This window comes from Bubalus bubalis, chromosome 11 (assembly GCF_019923935.1).
Source record: "Bubalus bubalis isolate 160015118507 breed Murrah chromosome 11, NDDB_SH_1, whole genome shotgun sequence".
Classification (NCBI taxonomy): Eukaryota; Metazoa; Chordata; class Mammalia; order Artiodactyla; family Bovidae; genus Bubalus; species Bubalus bubalis.
Window position 1 is genome coordinate 33,971,227 of NC_059167.1, and position 22,963 is coordinate 33,994,189.

At 40.4% G+C, this 22,963-nt stretch overlaps 1 long non-coding RNA gene across 2 annotated transcripts; it reads right to left on the reverse strand.

The window, feature by feature from the left end:
• Positions 1-1,292: 1,292 nt before the first annotated feature.
• LOC123328018 lies at positions 1,293-13,968 on the reverse strand. 2 transcript variants are annotated; one of them, XR_006542719.2, is made up of 3 exons: positions 13,910-13,968; positions 7,015-7,151; positions 1,293-1,398 (listed from the first exon to the last, which is right to left on the reverse strand). It is a non-coding gene; the product is annotated as an uncharacterized LOC123328018 (long non-coding RNA). The 2 variants fall into 2 exon arrangements; XR_006542718.2 differs by lacking the exon at positions 13,910-13,968 and adding an exon at positions 7,581-7,768.
• Positions 13,969-22,963: the final 8,995 nt, after the last annotated feature.

Sequence of the window (22,963 nt, forward strand, 5' to 3'; positions counted from 1 at the left end):
TTCCAGCTTCACTGCCCTGATGAGACTCTTCAAAGTCCGAATGCCTCCAAATCTGGGTCTAGACCCTCTTTTGCCTTCTTCAGACCCTGAATAATCGATATCATCTTTTAACAACCTGAAATCTCCTGTTCGGGTTGATATACATTTCCTACAGTGTTGAATAAATTTTTCTTTCTTATTTTGATTGTCTACTTCTAGTTTAAAGGCAACAGGACTTAGGAATAGAGATTTCAGCTTCTGAACCTTTCCACCATCCCTGGTTTGTGGGTGAGAAGGAATCAAAACTCTGTGAAACAAGAGTTTTGATTCCTGAAGAGGTTGAAATTTGCAAAAGACAGTAATAATTATTTCCAAAATGTAAAATTCTAATTTGCTCAACCCAGGTCAGAAGAAGACAGTGGCTGGGAAAATATCTGCCAGTGATGGATCCCCAGGAAGGGATACACGTGGAGCAGAGATGGGACGGTAATGGATGCAGCAGTGTCTTTAATTAGAACTGAATGACAGTAAAAAATAATGATTACAATAACATTAATAGTGATAAATACATCTTTATATATTTCACTAACTGAAACTGAGCAAAAAAAAATACAAAAACAGTAAAATTAAAAAAAGGAAAGAAAGACATTTGAGTGGTAACAGAAAACAACTGTGAGCTCAGTCTTATCTTAAAGAGAGAAACACACACTCTGAGCAGATGATAGCAGCCATAAAATCTCAAAATAAATGTGCTGAGTTATTACTGAAGTTATTACACACTCAAATCTTAACAGCGTTCCAAAATGCAAGCGTTCCTTCCCAACAGCAGCACTCTCTCAACCTGAGCATGTAGGAGTTTGTGTCGATGGTCTCCTCTGTCATAGCAGATTGTAGGCACTCCACAATATTTATTGAAAGAAACAATCCATCTTGCCATTCTCACAAAACCCACTGCTTCCTTTAAAAATACAGTGTTAAGGAAGCACTCCCTCCTTTCTATACCCTCTACCACCAGCCTTGTCAGACCCTCCCACTTCCAAAGATAATCTCCCTCCTGCTCTTCACCTCTCCGGAACCCATCCATTCTCTGGAGCTAATTGAGATTGCATGCAATGCAAGGCTTCTGTGATGGCTCCAGGCCACAGTGGCTTCTTCCTCCTCTGCACACCACGCATCCAGGGACAATGCTCTCTAGTGCCGCACAATATTGTTTTACGTTAGTCTGTAGTGTTTCTCCCTCCCCAGCTGTAAGCTTCTCCACGATGAGAACAACAGCTTATCTTCGTTTCTCCCTACTTTCCTTCCTTCTTTTCTTCAACAAATACAAAGTATTTAGTTCCTACCCGGTGGCTCAGTGGTGAAAGAATCCTCTTGCTAATGCAGGAAACTTGGGTTCAATCCCTGGGTCAGGAAGATCCCCTGGAGGAGGAAATAGAAACCCACTTCATTATTCTTACCTGGAGAATCCCATGGACAGAGGAGCCTGGCCATGGGGTCACAAAGAGTCTGACGTGACTGAGTGACTGAGCGCACACAGTGTCAGCAGGGCACTTCCTGATTTCCTCCTACGGCATGTGGCAGCATTTATCATGTAGTAAAGTAGGCCTGAATTACATGTGCATTTTGTTTGAGGACGTGTATTCAACAGCTCTCTATCACCCTGGATGATTTAGCTTAACTCATCTGCTGCTTCCCCAGCATATATTTAACTCATTTTTTTTGACAAAAGAAAAACCTTCATTATCACCATTCAGCCTATTTGGGGCTGTCTGATAGAGGGAAGCAGAGAGGTTTATGCCCCAGCAGCTAAAACCTGTTTCTATAACCGGTTCCATCCAACTTCATGTGTGCTATTGCTCAAGTTTCTTGACTTTCTTGTGCCATCATGTCCCTTTGAGAAAAGAAAGATAATAACATATTCTATGCCACCCTCAACACTCCCTAGGGTGAGGGTTAATAGAATAATGGCTGTAAAACATTTTAAGCTAATCCAAAGAAAGGTGCCACACTGTATAAAAATGTAAAGAGTTATTATGCAACTAATCAGATTCAAAATACAGGTTGCAGATGGACCTGGGGAGTACTGAAATAAAGCCTCAAGGAAGGATGCTAATGCTTAACTTGCTCCACAGGCCCAGGCAGTGCTTCTAGAAATTTCTCTTACATAAATTAACTTCAGAAAATACATTTCAAATTCACTTTTTTTTTTTTTTAAGGGCGGGAAGTTTATGCCTGAAGAACAAAGATGAAGTTGGACAGACAGAATTCAGATCCCTGATGTGTTAGTCCCTCAGTTGTGTCCAACTCTTTACAACCCCATGGACTGTAGCTAGCCAGGCTCGTTTGTCCATGGGATTTCCCAGGCAAGAATACTGGAGTGGGTTGCCATTTCCATTCTCCAGGGGATCTTCCTGACCCTGGGATTGAAGCTGGGTCTCCTGCATTGCAGGCAGTCTTTCCTGTCTGAGCCACGAGGGAAGCTCCAGATCCCTGATACTTGCTCCCATGTGAGGAGATGTCACATTTGATTTTACAAGCTGCTCTGTGAGGGCAGGAACTGGTTCCTTATTTACAATTATATGGTCAGCACTCAAATAATATGGGACACAGTGGATAAGAACTTAATAAATAGTGCATGTTATCTTTATTGCTTGAAGGAGTCTGGCTTGCTGGTTCTTGAAAGGAGAGGAGAGTTAAAATAATTGGGGACCACCAGGCCCAATACTCGTTTGCTCACAGAAGGTGAACAAACATACCACCCACTAGACTGATGTGACAGACTTGCTATGTGGGTGTTGCCATGGGCTGCTGGGAGCATATTGGCTAGGTGGCGCAGGAACAAAGACCATTTTAACCCCACATTTTGCTGGAATGTGCAATTTTGGGCCCACCAGGTGTAAATAAGAAACACACTAATCTCAGTTATGAATAAGACACAAAACACCAAATAAAATACTAGCATATTTAAGTATAAGAATAGTAGAATGAAGTAAGAACATATTATAACCAATTGGGGGTAATTCCAAATTTCTGAAGCTAGTTCAATCATATGAAAATCTATTCAGAAACTTTATCATATAAACAGATCAGAGAATTAAAACCACACGACTCAATAACAAGGATCTACTGTTACAGGGAGCTATATTTAATATCTTGCAATAACCTATAATGGAAAAGAATCTAAAAAAGAAGAGGTATATAAATATATATGTATAACTGAATCACTTTGCTGTATACTTGAAACATTGCAAATCAACTGGATTTCAATTTAAATTTTTAAAAAATAATTTTTTACAAACCTTCCATGATTAGTTCAATATTTGCCATCCCTCCCCTCAAAAGGCTTGTTTAAAGATCTTATTATTGTGATAATAGAGTGAAACTTTTTAAGCCATATATTTAAAAAGATATTTCATACATATCTTGTAACAGCCAGTTTTAACACTTACTGGGAGAACCTAGAAATAGTCTCATAAAAGCCAGGTACAAGACAAGGGTACTTGTTATCACCACAATTATTTAATGATTGTTCTTGAAGTGCTCACCAATATAATTAGATGAGAGAATGAGATAAGCACAAATATTGGGTAGGAAGAGGCAGAAGTATCCTTATTTGCAGATTATAAAGATTACAGTCTTGAAAAACCCAAGTGAATCATCTTAAAAACTCCTAGAAACATGAAAGAATTCAATAGATTATCTGGCTTAAAATACAAATATACAGAGTGATAACTTTCTTAGTTGCCTACGATAATTAATTAGAAAGTAAAATAGTTTTCCATTCATAAAAGAAAAAATAACAAGAAATGTGTATGCTTTGTATTAAGGAAATTATAAAACTTTACAGAGGACATTGTAAAAGGAAAGAAAAAGAATATTTTAGATTCTTATTATACACAAAAATAAGCGATAAATACAATTAAAAAATACAAATTCCTAACAGATCATTTTTCGACAAACTTGATAAAAGGGACTCTAAAATTTATTTGTAAAATTAGTATGTGAGAATAACCAAAACAGAGCTGAAAATAAGAATGATTAGAAAATTACTTTTTAATTTATATTGATAATTTTGTTTATAATATATTGTTTGTTGCTGTTATTTAGTCACTAAGTCATGTCTGACTCTTTGTGACCCCATGGACTGTAGCCTACCAGGCTCCTTTATCCATAGGACTTTCCAGGCAAGAATACTGGAGTGGGTTGCCATTTCTTTCTCCAGGGGATCTTCCCAACCTATGGATCAAACCCATGTTTCTCACATCTCCTGCATTGCAGGCAGATTCTTTACCACTGAGCCACGAGGGAAGCCCTTATAACATACTACATAATATATAAATTGATAATACATTAATAATTTTAATTTTAAATTAGGAATTAGAAGAATGTGGTACTGAGCAAAGGAACAGAACAGAACAGAAAACCAAGAAATAAATTCACACTTACAAAGGAAGTGAATACACAAGAAAGACAATTTTCTCCTGATAGGCAAAAAGATAAATTGTTTAACAAATTATATTTAGGTATACAGACTCAGGCTAAACACCCCGATGTCATTTTGATTATTCTCTTTCCCTTCCTACCATCCCCTCCCTGCATTGGGAGTACTACCGGCTCTCCCTTCAAAACACACCTGAATCTGGTCACTTCTCACTAACTCCACAGTTATCAGCTCCCTCATCTCTTACCTGGATGTCTAATTGACCTTCTGGTTTCTCTCTTGTAGAATCTTCCCCACACTGTAGTCAGGGTGGTCTTTCAAAAACGTAAATCAAATAATGCCATTCCCTTCCTCAAGACTTTGAATAGCTTCCTATCATACTAAAGAAAAATCTCAACTCCTTCCAAATGATAGACATCCCCTGCATGCCTGGTCCCTTGATGAAAGGGAAAGAGGAGAGTGAAAAAGTTGGCTTAAAACTCAACATTCAGAAAACTAAGATCATGGCATCCGGTCCCATCACTTCATGGCAAATAGATGGAGAAACAGTGGAAACAGTGGCTGACTTTATTTTTTTGGGCTCCAAAATCACTGCAGATGGTGACTGCAGCCATGAAATTAAAAGGCGCTTACTCCTGGAAGAAACACAAGCTGGAATCAAGATTGCTGGGAGAAATGTCAATAACCTCAGATATGCAGATGACACCACCCTTATGGCAGAAAGTGAAGAGGAACTAAAAAGCCTCTTGATGAAAAGTGAAAGTGGAGAGTGAAAAACTTGGCTTAAAGCTCAACATTCAGAAAACGAAGATCCATGGCATCTGGTCCCATCACTTCATGGGAAATAGATGGGGAAACAGTGGAAACAGTGTCAGACTTTACTTTTGGGGGCTCCAAAATCACTGCAGATGGTGACTGCAGCCATGAAATTAAAAGACGCTTACCCCTTGGAAGGAAAGTTATGACCAACCTAGATAGCATATTCAAAAGCAGAGACATTACTTTGCCAACAAAGGTCTGTCTAGTCAAAGCTATGGTTTTTCCTGTGGTCATGTATGGATGTGAGAGTTGGACTGTGAAGAAGGCTGAGCACTGAAGAATTGATGCTTTTGAACTGTGGTGTTGGAGAAGACTCTTGAGAACCCCTTGAACTGCAAGGAGATCCACCCAGTCCATTCTGAAAGAGATCAGCCCTGGGATTTCTTTGGAAGAAATGATGCTAAAGCTGAAACTCCAGTACTTTGGCCACCTCACGCGAAGAGTTGACTCATTGGAAAAGACTCTGATGCTGGGAGGGATTGGGGGCAGGAGGAGAAGAGGACGGCAGAGGATGAGATGCTGGATGGCATCACTGACTCGATGGACGTGAGTCTGAGTGAACTCTGGGAGTTGGTGATGGACAGGGAGGCCTGGTGTGCTGCGATTCATGGGGTCGCAAAAAGTCGGAAACGACTGAGCGATTGAACTGAACTGAACTCCTTGGAAGGAAAGTTATGAACAACCTAGACAGCATATTAAAAAGCGGAGACATTACTTTGTCAACAAAAGTCCATCTAATCAAGGCTATGGTTTTTCCAGTAGTCATGTATAGATGTGAGAGTTGGAGTATAAAGAAAGCTGAGCGCAGAATTGATGCTTTTGAACTGTGGTGTTGGAGAAGACTCTTGAGAGTCCCTTGGACTGCTAGGAGATCCAACCAGTCCATCCTAAAGGAGATCAGTCCTGGGTGTTCACTGGAAGGACTGATGTTGAAGCTGAAACTCCAATACTTTGGCCATCTGATGCGAAGAGCTGAGTCATTTGAAAAGACTCTGATGCTGGGAAAGATTGAGGGCAGGAGGAGAAGGGAATGACGGAGGATGAGGTGGTTAGATGGCATCACCAATTCGATGGACATGAGTTTGAGTAAACTCCAGGAGTTGGTGATGGACAGGGAGGCCTGGCGTGCTGCAGTCCATGGCGTTGCAAAGAGTTAGACACAACTGAGCAACTGAACTGAACTGAAAAGAGAAGAAAGGAAAGATTTGCAAAAAAAGCAAAACGCTGGGTAAAGATATCACCAAGAGTGAATTTCTTAAGTTAATTGCACTGTTTTGACACAGGCAAATGTGCTCCTGCCATGGATAACTGAGATGACCCATCAGCTGTAAATAAGATGAATTCTCTTAACTATGAATAGCCCAATAATGTATCCTAATGAAGAAATGAAATGCCAAATGTTAGAACTCTAAATTTAATAAAGGATATGTTCAGCTGAGTGATCAAAGAGCATCTCTTGAATAACTAATTCATGCTGCTTTCTCTTTCAGTAGTAAACAAAGGCAGGCACTGAGGGCTGATCACCTGTGTAAGTGCGCCTCATAGATGCAAACTACTAAATACCAGCCCTGCTCTTCATGATGCTGATCATCCAGTGGGGAAAGTAAGTGAGGATGTCATTTTAACCATTTTGCCTGTTTGTTCATGAGAGAGATTTTAAACGACTAATTCTTTACCAGTTTGATGAAGCTCATGGTGCATGAAGCATCGTTTTAGTAAAAGACTCTAACTGCTCTTGGTAAAGGGGAATTATCTCAGGTGAGATATGTACTCACCTCTAGGTTTGAGACCAGAGCATCTTCTTCTTCAATCCTCCATCAGCCACTCAATGGGAACCCAGACATTCTGTCTCAGCTGCTCACCAGATTACCTGTTTGCTTTTGTTTTTTACTTTTATCATACAAGTAATACACTGTAGAAAAAAAATTTAATACAGATAAATGTTTTTAAATTTATCTTAATGTATTCAAAGGTCATCATTAATAACATTTTGGCAAATACATATACAGATAATTTACATATTAATTTATCCCTTAACAATATAGCATAAACATCTCCCTATGTCAGTAAATACACATTTACATTATTTTAAATGGCAATAGCATTCAACTGATAGATGTCCCAAAGTTTATTGAATGAATCCTCTATTGTTGGATATTAAATTCATATAATTTGCTAGTAGATTTGCTGTGACATGATTTGCTGTAGTAAATTTCCTTTTACTTTGAGTTTTGCCACTTACACAAATCTATTCTCAGAAAGAAGTCTTAGGTTGAAAGTGTGGGTTAAAGAAGACACACATTTTAAGGCTTTTTCTCTGTATTGCCACAGTACCACTTACTGAGCTCTTGACTACTCTTCACGATCTTGGTTCCGTCAGGCACACCTGTGGGCTTCGCTCTAGTTTCTCTGCCAATGGTATAATTCACCTAAAACAGTAGATATGGATGCATCTTGGGCCAATCAATGAATTCCTAGGAGTTAATCAGCAAAGATTTTCATTTTAAAAGTCTTTTAGGAAATGGAAGGATAATGTCAGTATCCTTCCAAGTTGTTCATTTTTTTTTCCCCTCAGTTCAGTTCAGTTCAGTCGCTCAGTCGTGTCCAACTCTTTGCGACCCCATGAATCGCAGCACTCCAGGCCTCCCTGTCCATCACCAACTCCCAGAGTTCACTCAGACTCACATCCATCGAGTCAGTGATGCCATCCAGCCATCTCATCTTCTGTCGTCCCCTTCTCCTCCTGCCCCCAATCCCTCCCAGCATCAGAGTCTTTTCCAATGAGTCAACTCTTCGTGTGAGGTGGCCAAAGTACTGGAGTTTCAGCTTTAGCATCATTCCTTCCAAAGAAATCCCAGGGCTGATCTCCTTCAGAATGAACTGGTTGGATCTCCTTGCAGTCCAAGGGACTCTCAAGAGTCTTCTCCAATACCACGGTTCAAAAGCTAGAGACCTAAAAATTTCTCTACTCATTTCTCCAATGTCCCATCTCCTGTTTGAAGAACTAAATGCTGGTTAAACAACCAGAATTATTGTTTACTGTATCTCTCCAGCTAACTCTAAAACCCAATGGCTGCTTGCGAGCCTGCCTGTGTGGATGCCAAGCCGCTTCAGTCGTGTCCGACTCTTTGTGACCCTATGGACCATAGCCCACCAGGCTCCTCTCTCCATGGGATCCTCCAGGCAAGAATACTGGAGTGGGTAGCCATTCCCTACTCAGGGGACCACCCGACCCAGGGATTGAACTCACTTACATCTAACCTGCATTGGCAGGCAGCTTCTTTACCACTAGTGCCACCTGGGAAGCCCGTCAGTGGCTGATGACTAGTCTACTATTTTCCACATCATACCATCATTGCTGCTGCTGCTAAGTCGCTTCAGTCGTGTCCAACTCTGTGCGACCCCATAGATGGCAGCCCACCAGGCTCCACCGCCCCTGGGATTCTCCAGGCAAGAACACTGGAGTGGGTTGCCATTTCCTTCTCCATCATTGCTGCTCCCACTGCTAATCCAGGGAATGCTATCTGCTTAGCATGGGCTTAAAAAATCACTTTCAGGTGGTCCTGTCCAAAGAAAACTGATTCCCCAAACCAAAACATTCTTGTCAGAGCAGAAACCTCAGCAAGTCTCCAAAAATCTCTGAAGAATAAAGATAATGGTTAAGTTAAAGAAGAAGGTAGAAAGATCTCAAAGGGTAACAGGCTGTTAACACATACATTCAGGAACAAATCTTTCCTATCCCTTATAGTTTTAAAAATATGCTAAATCTGAAGTACCCATATCTTTCACTGTGATTATTCTATCAAAAATGATAATCAGTCAGTTCAGTCAGTTAACAGTCGTGTCCGACTCTTAGTGACAACATGGACTGCAGCATGCCGTAGTCTTCCTATCTACAGGAAGGCTTCCCTGTCTGTCACCAGATCCCAGAGCTTGCTCAAACTCACGTCCATTGAGTCGATGATGCCATCTGATCATCTTGTCCTCTGTCATCCCCTTTTGCTCTTGCCTTCAATCTTGCCCAGCATCAGGGTCTTTTCCAATGAGTCAGCTCTTTGCATCAGGTGACCAAAGTATTGGAGTTTCCACTTCAGCATCAGTCCTTCCAATGTATATTCAGGACTGATTTCCTTTAGGATGGACTGATTTGATCTCCTTGCAGTCCAAGGGACTCTCAAGAGTCTTCTCCAACACCACAGTTCAAAAACATCAATTCTTCAGCCCTCAGCTTTCTTTGGAGTCCAACTCTCACATCCATACACGACTACCAAAACAACCACAGCTTTGACTAGACAGACCTTTGTCAGCAAAGTAATGTCTCTGCTTTTTAATATGCTGTCTAGGTTGGTCATAGCTTTTCTTCCAAGGAGTAAGCATCTTTTAATTTCATGGCTGCAGTCACCATCTGCAGTGATTTCGAAGCCCAAGAAAATAAAGTCTCTCACTGTTTCCATTGTTTCCCCATCTATTTGCCATAAAGTGATAGAACCGGATGCCATGAAATTAGTTCTTTGAATGTTGAATTTGAAGCCAGATTTTTCACTCTTCTCTTTCACCTTCATCAGGAGGCTCTTCAGTTCCTCTTCGCTTTCTGCCATAAGGGTGGTGTCATCTGGGTATCTGAGGTTATTGATATTTCTCCTGGCAATCTTAATTCCAGCTTGTGCTTCATCCAGCCTGGCATTCCACATGGTGTCCTCTGCATATAAGTTAAATAAGCAGGGTGACAATATACAGCCTTGACATACACCTTTCCCAATTTGGAACCAGTCCATTGTTCTATGTATGTTTCTAACTGTTGCTCCTTTACCTGAATACAGATTTCTCAGGAGGCAGGTAAGCTGGTCTGGTATTCCCATCTCTTAAAAAATTTTCCACAGTTTGTTGTGATCTACACAAAGACTTTGGTGTAATCAATAAAGCAGAAATTGATGTTTTTCTGGAACTCTCTTGCTTTTTCTATGATCCAGCAGATGTTGGCAATTTGACCTCTGGTTCCTCTGCCTTTTCTAAGTCCAGCTTGAACATCTGCAAGTTCTTGGTTTACACACTGTTGAAGCCTTGCTTGAAGAATTTTGAGCATTACTTTGCTAGTGTGTGAGAAGAATGCAATTGTGCAGTAGTTTGAACATTCTTTGGCATTGACTTTCTTTGGGGTTGGAATGAAAACTGACCATTTCCAGTCCTGTGGCCACTGCTGAGTTTTCCAAATTTGCTGGCATATTGAATGCAGCACTTTCACAGCATAATCTTTCAAGATTTGAAATAGCTCAACTGGAATTCCATCACCTCCACTAGATTTGTTCATTGTGATGCTTCCTAAGGCCCACCTGATTTTGCACTCCAGGATGTGTGGCTCTAGGTAAGTGATCACACCATCGTGGTTATCTGGGTCATGAAGATCTTTTTCATATAGTTCTTCTGTGTATTCTTGCCACCTTTTCTTAATATCTTCTGCTTCTATTAGGTCCATAACATTTCTGTCCTTTATTGTGCCCATCTTTGCATGAAATATTCCCTTGGTATCTCTAGTTTTCTTGAAGAGGTCTCTAGTCTTTCCCATTCTATTGTTTTCCTCTATTTCTTTGCACTGATCACTGAGGAAGGCTTTCTTATCTCTCCTTGCTATTCTTTGGAACTCTGCATTCAGATGCTTAATCTTTCCTTTTCTCCTTTACCTTTCATTTTTCTTCTTTTCTCAGCTATTTGTAAGGCCTCCTCAGACAACCATTTGGCCTTTTTGCATTTCTTTTTCTTGGGGATGGTCTTGATCATTGCTTCCTGTACAATGTCATGAACCTCTGTCCATAGTTCTTCAGGCACTCTGTCTATCAGATCTAATCCCTTGAATCTACTTGTCACTTCCACTGTATAACTGTAAGGGAGTTGATTTAGGTCATACCTGAATGGTCTAGTGGTTTTCCCTACTTTCTTCAATTTAAGTCTGAATTTGGCAATAAGGCGTTCATGAGCTGAGCCACAGTCAGCTCCTGGCCTTGTTTTGCTGATTGTGTAGAGCTTCTCCATCTTTGGCTGCAAAGAATATAATCAGTCTGATTTCAGTATTGACCATCTGGTGATGTCCATGTGTAGAGTCATTTCTTGTGTCGTTGGAAGAGGGGTTTGCTAGGACCAGTGCATTCTCTTGGCAAAACTCTGTTAGCCTTTGCCCTGCTTCATTTTGTACTCCAAGGCCAAACTTGCCTGTTACTGCAGGTATCTCTTGACTTTCTACTTTTGCATTCCAGTCCCCTATGATGAAAAGGACATCTTTTTTTGGTGTTAGTTCTAGAAGGTCTTGTAGGTTATTAAAGATCCTTCAGCTTCTTTGGCATTAGTGGTTGGTGCATAGTCTTGGATTACTGTGATATTGAATGGTTTGCCTTGGAAACGAACAGAGATCATTCTATCATTTTTGAGCATGCATTTATATATTATACATACTATTTTGAATATACATATATATGTTTTACATACATACTATACATATGTTATACATACATACACGTAAAGTATGTGTGTGTATATATATATACTTTATATATATATTATATATATACGTGTGTATATATACACTTTCTGCTATGCTTGATAAAGGCTTGAGAAAGAACATCAAAAAAAAAAAAAGAAGGGATGGAGAAATGGGAGAATATCAGATCAGATCAGATCAGCCACTCAGTCGTGTCCAACTCTTTGCGACCCCATGAATTGCAGCACGCCAGGCCTCCCTGTTCATCACCAACTCTTGGAGTTCACTCAGACTCAAGTCCATCGAGTCAGTGATGCCATCCAGCCATCTCATCCTCTGTCGTCCCCTTCTCCTCTTGCCCCCAATCCCTCCCAGCATCAGAGTCTTCTCCAATGAGTCAACTCTTTGCATGAGGTGGCCAAACTACTGGAGTTTCAGCTTTAGAATCATTCCTTCCAAAGAAATCCCAGGGCTGATCTCCTTCAGAATGGACTGGTTGGATCTCCTAGCAGTCCAAGGGACTCTCAAGAGTCTTCTCCAACACCACAGTTCAAAAGCATCAATTCTTTGGCGCTCGGCCTTCTTCACAGTCCAACTCTCATATCTATACATGACCACAGGAAAAACCATAAACTAAATGAAATGGGAGAACTGAATATAAAATAGAAAAAGCTAAACAAACTAGATAAAAGTAAAAGATCAACATATAGTCCAGTTGTTTTTAAACATGGCTGCTTATCAGAAACATAAATGGAGCTTTGGAGAAGAAGAGCAACACTGGGCATTTCTATTTTTCAAAACATTCCACGATAATTCTGATATGCATCTGGATTTTAAAAAGTGATTACAGGTTTTTCTATTAAATGGTAGTTTTGGTGATATAGAATTCTATTATTTTCTGTTGACCAATCATGATACAATGATACTAAGTGAATAACAGTTACATAATCACAATAGTAAAAGATATTTATCCATTTTCACAATCAATAGCCAGGCAGAAAGTAAACAACAACTATAATTGCAAGCCCACAATGGAAACATGATTAACCTAATAACATAAAATAATTACATACAATTCAGGGGTTAAGTAGAGTGATGTAATAAGTGGAAGTGCATGCATGCACATGTTTTCATCTGCCCAGCCAGTTTATGTCTTTTGGTTGGTGCATTTAATCCATTTACATTTAAGGTACTTATCAATATGTATGATCCTATTACCATTTTCTTAATTTGGAGGGGGGTTTATTTTGTGTAGATCTTTTCTTTCTTTGGTATTTCCTAGCATTTGTTGTAAAGCTGGTTTGATGGTGCTGAGTTCTCTTAACTTTTGCTTGCCTGGAAAGCTTTTGATTTCTCCATCAAATCTGAACGAGAGTCTTGCTGGCTAGATTATTCTTGATTGTAGGTTCTTCCCTTTCATCACTTTAAATATATTGCACCATTCCCTTCTGACTTGTAGAGTTTCTATTGAGAAATCAGCTGATAACCTATGGGAGTTCCCTTGTATGTTATTTCTCATTCTTCCCTTGTTGTTTTTAATATTTTATTTTTGTCTTTAATTTTTGTCTGTTTGATTACTGTGTGCCTCAGTGTATTCCTCCTTGTGCTAACCTTGCCTGGGACTCTCTGTGCTTCCTGGACATGGCTGATCATCTCCTTTCCCATGTTAGGGAAGCTTTGTGAGCTAAGCATTATTCTAAGCATTTTAATATAATAACTCTATCTTCACTTAAAACAAACAAACAAAAAACCCTTACTGTTATTGTTCCCAGATGGGAAAAATGTTACAGACAGTTTCAATAGTTTTCCCTAGAACCTACAGCTAGCAAGTAATAATGCTAGACTGAAAATGAAGGTCCCCTCAAAAAAGTTATATTAATATAATTTCAAATCATATTTGCCTAGTTTGGTTGAAGCATTTAGGAAAGAGGTAAGATCAATATTTTATCTACTTGCAGTATTTAAAACAAGTAGTTTTTCATTTATTCAAAAACATTTAAGGACCACATATTAAGTTGGAACTATCATGCCTAATCAGAGAAGGCAATGGCAACCCACTCCAGTACCCTTGGCTGGAAAATCCCATGGACAGAAGAGCCTGGTAGGCTGCAGTCCATGGGGTCTCTAAGAGTCGGATATGACTGAGCGACTTCACTTTCACTTTTCACTTTCATGCATTGGAGAAGGAAATGGCAACCCACTTCAGTGTTCTTGCCTGGAGAATCCCAGGGACGGGGGAGCCTGGTGGGCTGCCGTCTATGGGGTCGCACAGAGTCGGACATGAATGAAGTGACTTAGCAGCAGCAGCAGCAGCAGAAGCAGCATCATGCCTAATACTGTAAGAAATGCAAAAAGGAACTTGTTTAATTCATTTAACAGGTATTTATGGGGCAATTTCTATCTCCCCTGCCCTTGGATGGGCTCAGGGAATACATCTGTGATCTTCTTCCTGGAAGAGTACACAGAGAAATTCAAGGACAAGTAAATATTGGAGGGTGTGTAGTGCTCCCACAAGGGGAGAGTTTGTAATTCCACATTAAGAAATGGGGTCATTGAGTGGATTATAATAACTATCATGGGAAGGGAAAAATGAGTGCTATTATTCAAAGAAGGGTGAAATGACTTATACAGAGTTCAGTGTAAATAGTTCATACCAGGTCAGATTTTCGGCTCTGAATTAGAGCTGTTGATGAGTATTCTATTTCTTCACAGGGAAGCCATATTTTAGGAGCTGATGGAACAAATGAGCATGATCGTAAATTTGGAATGGCATATATAAAATCAAGTTTTAGGAGGGCTAGCCTTGCAGTAGTGTGTATAATGGACTCAATGGAAGGTTGAGGTTGAGGGGGCCTAGGGTGACAAGTCAGACATGAGCCAGATGTGGGGAAAGTGGCACCAGGGATGAAAGAGAAGTGGAGATGAAAACAACATTGAGAAAGAAGACCTAACTCTTCTGGGAGAAATGCAGTGAAAAATTGGAAGGTTTGGAATCAACTAGAATCTGATGTGTCACTTCCTAGTTATGTGACCTTGGACAAGTCTCTCTGCCTTTGGTCAATAAATGGGTATATCAATATGAACATCACAGGTACCACTTTCATAAGATTTCAGTGATCTGGCAGTAGTTATAATTACTATTGATGACTCTCCCCAAACCTGTCACCCTCTATCTCCTTCCTCCATCTCTTGTTGTCGAAGTTCAAGGCATCCTTGGGAAAAAAGTCATAAATAAGGAAATTTGTAAGGGGATAAAGGTAATCTCTGACTTCCCATGAACTTGGTTGATGAGCTCCCTGAAAATACCACTTTCTTTCTCCTCATTCATTCGGAACCAACTGAAATAGATAAAATAGTAAAGCAGAAATAGACCAAAATACCACCTTTATCACTGGCAAAGCAGATGTTGGAGAATGTGGCTTTCATTGGTGGACAATGCTTTCTAGTTCTGAACACAGAGATAATCAGACCTCCACCTACAGCCACCCACAGGCGCGGGCTGCACTGGATGGCCAGAGCCCTTCTGCAGGGGACAGGCCTCCTGTGACACATCCGCGGAGAGAAGGATGGGAGAGTGCTGTGTCTGGTGGCTCCGTCTTACAAGAAAAGGAGAGGAAGGATGAGTTTCACAGATTCACTAATCAACCATCACTGATTCCGTGAGTGAGAGCCCAGGAGACCCAGAAAGTGACACCAGTGCGAGTCCCTCTGAGTAAGGAAACAGCAGGCTTAGTTCAGGGGTACTGACTTCAACTCCCATCCACACCATCCTGTTCCCTCTTTCATCTCCTCTCCCTCTGCCTCTCACCTTCTCACTTGGCTCTTGGTGCCTTATTCACAGAACTGCTTCTTCCCCATGGGGCTGGACCCTTAACAGGAATTCAAATCCCTTAAATGAGAGGAATGAAGGCCCCACGGGGAGTTGGGGTGGTAATCTGTGCAGTCAATAAAATCCTTTGCAGGGCTTCTGAAAACAACACTCCCTTGGGTGGTAATCTGCTGGCCAATCCTCCCAAGATATTTCACTTTGTCAACCAGGGGCCTGGGGTATAGGTTATTTGTCTTCCCTGAAGCAACTTTTCTGGCATAGCAGAACTCTCACTTTTAGGGAAATATATGACTCTGCTGGGGCTAGCTCCTCTAGAAGAATACATTTTGCACAGTGAAAATGCAGCTGGACCACTTAAGAAGGAAAAGAAGGCAAGAAGTCTGACTAATCTTGGACAAGGCAATGGCACCCCACTCCAGTACTCTTGCCTGGAAAATTCCATGGATGGAGGAGCCTCGTAGGCTGCAGTCCATGGGGTTGCTAAGAGTCGTACACGGCTGAGCGACTTCACTTTCACTTTTCACTTTCATGCATTGGAGAAGGAAATGGCAACCCACTCCAGTGTTCTTGCCTGGAGAATCCCAGGGACGGGGGAGCCTGGTGGGCTGCCGTCTATGGGGTCGCACAGAGTCGGACACGACTGAAGTGACTTAGCAGTCTGACTAAGTAAGTGCTGCCCACCCCAGTTTTTCCCTAATGCTCTGCAAGCAGCTGTCATGGAGGAGGAAATCTCTAGACTTGGACCAGAAGGTCTGGCTCTATCCCGTTCTAGCTTTGAGAACTCAGACACAGGATAACTTTTCTTTTTTAAAAACTATTTATTTATTTGGCTGCATAGAGTCTCAGTTGCGGCACACAGGATCTTTGTTGCACCACGCATGACCTTTCGTTGCGGCACACAGACTCTCTAGTTGTGGCACGCGGGCTCCGTTGCTCTGCAGCACATGGGATCTTAGTTCTCTAACCAGGGATCGCACCTGTGTCCCCTGCATTGCAAGGTGCATTCTTAACCACTCGACCACCAGAGAGAGAAGTCCCAATGATAACTTTTCTGAGTTTTCATTTCCACATTCAAAAAATAATGCTTTACAACCAAGATGTTCTTCAGCGGGGAAATGGATAAACAAACTGTTGTATACCCATACAATGGAATACTATTCTGTGATGAAGATAAATAAGCTATTAGGCTTTAAGAAGACATGGAGGAACCTGAGTTGCACATTTCTAAGTGAAAGTAGTCAATCTGAAAAGGCTATGTACAGTGTGATTCCAACCAAATGGCATTCTGGAAAAGGCAAAACTATAGAGATAGCTTAAAAAAAAAAAAAAAGTCAGTTGATGGGGGAAGGAAGAAAGAAAAGGATGAACGAGTAGAGCACAGAGGATTTTTCAGGGCAGCAAACTATTCTGTGTGATACTGCTTTCGTACATACATGATACATGACGTTATGCATTTGCTAAGACTTGCAAAATGGTGCAATACAAAGACTGAGCCTAGTGTAAATAGTGGGCTTCAGTTAATAAGAGTGTATCATATCCACTCATCAATTGCAAGAAAGATACTACACTCATGTAAGATATTAATAATGAAGGAAACTTGGGGAAAGGTATATGGGAACTATGGGAATTCTATACTGTCTGCACAATTTTTCTGTACATATGAAACTTTTCTAATAAACAAAATCTATTCAATTTTTTAAAATGAGGCCTTAACATATACCTCCCAATATTGTCAAGAGGACTAAAGATGCTCCAGAGCAGGCCTGGCACCTAGCAACTACACTGTAGTGTGCCGCCTGTTCAGCATCACTGAGATGCCCAGGGCTCCAGCTGTGCCCCCTTCTCCTTCCTTATACACTTAAGGGTCGGGGGGTTGCTGTCCTGGTAGTGATCAAGCCAGGAACGCTTCACTTTCAATGACTGGACATCATGACCATTTCCCCCATAAATACAGTTCTAGTTGTTATTTTTTCCCATTATGTCAATCTTGTTTATTTTTAGCTAGCAGGTCTCCTGACCTTAGGAGGCTTCCTGGCAGCTGCGGTATAGCAGTGAAGAGCACAAGTGCCAGAAACAGTGACACTTACATCCCAGCTGTGCCATCTTCAGGGTTCAATCCCTGGGTCAGGAAGATCCCTTAGAGGAGGACATGGCAACCCACTCCAGTATTCTTGCCTGAGAAACCCCATGGACAGAGGATCCTGGAGGGATACCGCCCATGGGGTTGCAAAAGAGTCAGACATGACTTAGCAACTAAACACACACCATCTACCAAGGGACACGGCAACCTCGTGCAAGTCATCAGACCTTTCTCTGCTTCTGCCTCCTCATCTGTTAGTTATTTTTAACAATCTGTTAATTAGACTGATAAATACCTCCTGCACATTTTTTTGAGATGATTAAATGAGATGACCCAGGGAAAGCACTTAAAACAGTGACTAGCATATAATAAAAAATTAATGCTATTTTCCTAAATGAGCATTTACATATCAAAGATTTTTGTCTTTATGTCCATTGGTTCTCTCCATATGGCTTTTCCCACATTCATGCTTGTGTCATTGGGAACGAGAAGGTGTGTTCTTCCATCCACTTCCTGGGTAAACCTTGGAATTTTATCAAGTAGATAGTGAAGAATTCAGTATGTGAGTTTTTCAGATCCATGTGAGACTGACCTGATGGCCAGATCCACTATTAGGATAAGATCTGGATGAGGAAAACATGAGAATAACTTGGAGCTCTAGAACTCCTAGTTTAACTAATAAATGATTATCTATCTATTTTAAAATAAAGCATGTGTATATTTAACAGGTAATTGGTAATTATCTGTTGAGGACATAGACATTTAATAACCATTCCCTTACCAGATCTGCATTTTTAGCTTCTTATTCAGCAATGCAACACCCTTCTGCATGTCAGAAATGTGCTCTGTTTTCTCTCTTTCAAGAAGGGAACACAGATCTTTCAGATGGACAGTGGAGTCACATCTCCCTGTCCCCCTTCCTCTCCACACCTTGTCCACAGCCCTTGAGCTCTGCTGAATCAAATAGAACCACCATCCTCAAGAAGCAAGCTCCATGAGAAAACGCATGCTCGTTATATTTACATTCAGCACGTCTAGATCAGCAGCTTCATCTGGGACTTAGACCCACAATGTTGATGATGCAGGGAGCCAGATATTTAGTCACATCAAAGCAATTTGCTAATTGCAGATGCTTCCTTTCTGTTTAATGTTTCATGTGCAAGATTAGGTGGTTGATTTAACTGGTTCATAGTGCCTGCTTTATCTCATTAGCTATCTTTAAAGGAAATCAAATCATGTCAAATATAGACAGAGGACATTAATTATCTGGAAAACATAATAGTGTAATCTGTATATGAGTATATAAGAGAGATGATTTAAATCTCTGTGAATTTTTCTAGCATCTTAAGTATATGAGAACTCATATATAGATAAACATGTTAACCTACAGGACCATCACATATATGAATTAGGTATTTGTGCATGTCAATTATGACATATGCATTCAACACACAATCATCAACTAAATATACACAGGCTTTATTTTAACACAGATAGATAATCATTTATAAACTAAGCTAGGAGTTCTAGAGCTCCAGGTTATCTGATGCTTTACTCATCTCTTTTATCTTCAGCACATTTTTAGACTACAGTTCTAGCAAAATGTGCCGATAGCGTTAACGTTGCTCCAACCATGCTCCTGGTCTAAGCTTTATTTTCATAGACTCTAACTAACCTTTATTCTAGTCTAATTATGCGATTGAAACATTTCAACTTGAGACAAAGCAGCATTAACGTATCCGAGAGAAGGAAAAAAGTCACAAAATTTCCAGAGGAAAAAGATCGCACAAAATCTGTACTTTAAAAAGTTGGCTTAAAACTCAGCATTCAAAAAACTAAGATCATGGCATCCGGTCCCATCACTTCATGGCAAATAGATGGGGAAACAATGGAAACAATGAGAGACTTTATTTTCTTGGGCTCCAAAATCACTGCAGATGGTAACTGCAGGCATGAAATTAAAAGACACTTGCTCCTTGGAAGAAAAGCTATGACAAACCTACACAGCATATTAAAAAAGCAGAGACATTACTTTGCTGACAAAAGTCCATCTAATCAAAGCTATGGTTTTTTCAGTAGTCATGTATAGATGTGAGAGTTGGACCAGAAAGAAGGCTGAGCACCAAAGAATTAATGCTTTTGAACTGTGGTGTTGGAGAAGACTCTTGAGAGTCCCTTGGACAGCAAGGAGATTAAACCAGACCATCCTAAAGGAAATCAATGCTGAGTAGTCATTGGAAGGACTGATGTTGAAGCTGAAACTCCAATCCTTTGGCCACCTGATGCAAAGAGCTGACTTATTAGAAAAGACCCTGATGCTAGGAAAGAGTAAAAGCAGGAGGCGAAGGGGACGACAGAGGACAAGATGGTTGGATGGCATCACTGATTCAATGGACATGAGTCTGAGCACTCTGGGAGATAGTGAAGGACAAGGAAGCTTGGCATGCTGCAGTCCATGGGGTCACAAAGAGTTGGACACGACTGAGCAACTGATAACAACAAGAAAAAACATTCCTCTGGTAGAGGAAGTCTTAGTGGCAAAGGCTTTGCACGAGGAGAGAAGAGGGCCTACAGGACTCCTGGACTCTCTGGACTTCCTGTTCACTTTTTCTGTGAACCTGAAACTGGTCTAAAAACTAGTCTACTTAAAAGAAAAACTTCTCTTGTGATATTAGTATCAAAAAACAAATGTGGCAGGAATCAAGACACAGATGTAGAGAATGGACATGTAGACACAGATGAGGAAGGGGAGTGTGAGAAAAATTGGGAAAATAGCACTGATATATATACACTATCATATGTAAAATATATAGTTAGTGGGAAGCTGCTGGATAGCACAGGGAGCTCAGCTGAGTGTTCTGTGATGACCTAGGTGGGTGGGATGGGGGGAGTGGGAAGGACGCTCAAGGGGAAGGGATATATGTATACATAGAGCTGATTGACTTTGTTGTACAGCAGAAACTAACACAACATTCTAAAACAATTATACTCCAATTTAAAAAAAAGTGTTCCATGTAGTAAACCAGGGTCTTACGTAAGTTTGGCCTGTAATAAGGACTAATGCTTGTACTGTTTATACTGCCATGCCACGAGCATAGAGATATCAAAGTAGCCAATAACGACTCCTTAGGGGATGTTTATCATGTCACTGAGCTTTGAATTCACAAGGCTTTACCAAGCACATCAGCCACTGGGATTATCAAGGAAGGAATTCTTCATTTAAATGCTCCCCACTATTTTACATGATAGAGTATAGCAATCTCTGTATCATATGGATTTATTTTAGTCTCTGAAAATAAATGAAGACAAGTACAGACAAGAAGAGCACCATGAGACTCTGCTCTCCCCCTGTGTCTCCCACTCCCACCACCAAAAGAGTGAGTTATTTCTACAAACTTTCAGGACCTGTTCTGATCCCAGGGCTTGTATGTGGATGGGATGGGACTACTCACATTTCACTGTCTTTATCTAAGCAATGCCTAGAGAATCCCATGGACAGAGGAGCCTGGTGGGCTGCTGTCCATAGGGTCGCACAGAGTTGGACATGACTGAAGCGACTTAGCAGCAGCAGCAGCACTACATGGGCATTAGCAATGCTTTGGTCCAACTGGATAGATCTTGTCCACTTTGGTTCATGTTCTCACCACAGATAATGATATTTTAAATTAGTTTCTGAATAAGTAAGAGACACTAGTATACATTTTTAAATGTTTGTCTCATAATAATTTTTTAAATGCAACTAAATAACTTCCTTTCAGAGATTATAGTACCCTCAGAAGCCACTCTTTGACAAGGCCAAGATGCTGATCCTCAGATAAGATAAAGCAGTATAAAGTAGGTGATGTTCCAACTCATTTAATTATAGAACTTATTGAAGTAAGAAGTGAAAACTTGTCATTTTTTTAATCAGAAAAAAATATACTTCCCAAGGTACAAAGGTAAGAGCTAATATGGTAGATTTGTCTTTTTAATAGAGTTTTTCTTTCCACCTAAGGAGCTGTGCATTAGTCCCATGAACAATGTCTACGCAATCACAGCATCCTTAATCACCTTTTGCTCAGGCCCCATCTAATGTAAGGATTCTCATTGCACCGTACATGGCAGAGCAGATTCTGAAGACCCTAACCACTTGAAGAGGAAAATGATTTCTTAAACGCACTGCCGCTATATAACTCTCCCAGCCATTTTCTGCACCACAATTTTTCTCATTTTGTTTCCTTTGTGTTCCATTCAAGGTTTTCCTGCACTTAGACAATCTTTTACATTTTTTTCTTCTTTTGCCTGCATCAAAGTTAGGACTTTGTTAGGGATGCTTTGCTATCGGCATCTGTTACCTCTTTTTCTTAGGGGCTAAGGAGGAGGCTGCTGTGTGGCTGAAAAAGACTCTCATTCAGTTTGGAATTGCCTCCCTTTGCTTTCCTGTCACACTGTCAAGCTCAATCAGAACGCAATGAAAGTGATACAGAGACGAGGCTTTGCTGGCGAGACTTAGAACAAAGACAGCTCCATAGCCTAGTACAGATTTCACATCCAATTTAACTCTTTGGAAAAGGATTTCAGGAAATACATAGTCAAGAGTTGAAAAAATGGAGTTGGGTCTACTATAAAGGCTAAAAGTATTATCCTGGCTTAGATAAGCTACAAAGATAGGTTGATACTATTTTCTAGCATAAACCACATTAGCTGGCATTACACATTGAGCTTTCTTTACTCGTTAAGTTGCAAGGAGATTTGAGAGGAATTTAGCAGCTACATAAAATGACTCTTTCATGATTCTAGCTTTACCAGTCATTTTAGTTGTACAAGGTGCATGAATAGCAAGGACCTAAATCATGTTGTTTAACAAATCTGGTATTAGAGGGTTAGTCTCAGTTTACTTATTAAGAATTTAGTTGAGTAAAGGATTTTAGGACTCAGTTCTTTGTGTAGATGACAATGAACAGGCCAATACTTGTATTTTTTGGGGGGAAACATACGTCAACTACACGTTTTGAACTATGCTGATGGGCCCATAACTAATGTTTTTCATTCAATATATTTTTCCACGGGGAACTAACTGTAAAGAAGAAAATTCATTAAGAAGGACATAGGTCAATGGTGACCTCAGTGGACTCGACCATGACTTTGTGTCTGAAACCTACTTTCCACTTGTTCTTTATCTTAAAAGAGACTTGGCTTAATTCTCTGAATTTTTCAAATTTAGATCATGACAAGAAAGCAATGCTGTTAGATTAGTGATTTTGATTTTAAAGAATGATGGGCCTCTTTTTTTTTTTTCCAATGGATTTGAAGCATGCTGAAAACTGGTTCACACAACACACACCAGTGGTGAATCAAACATTCTAT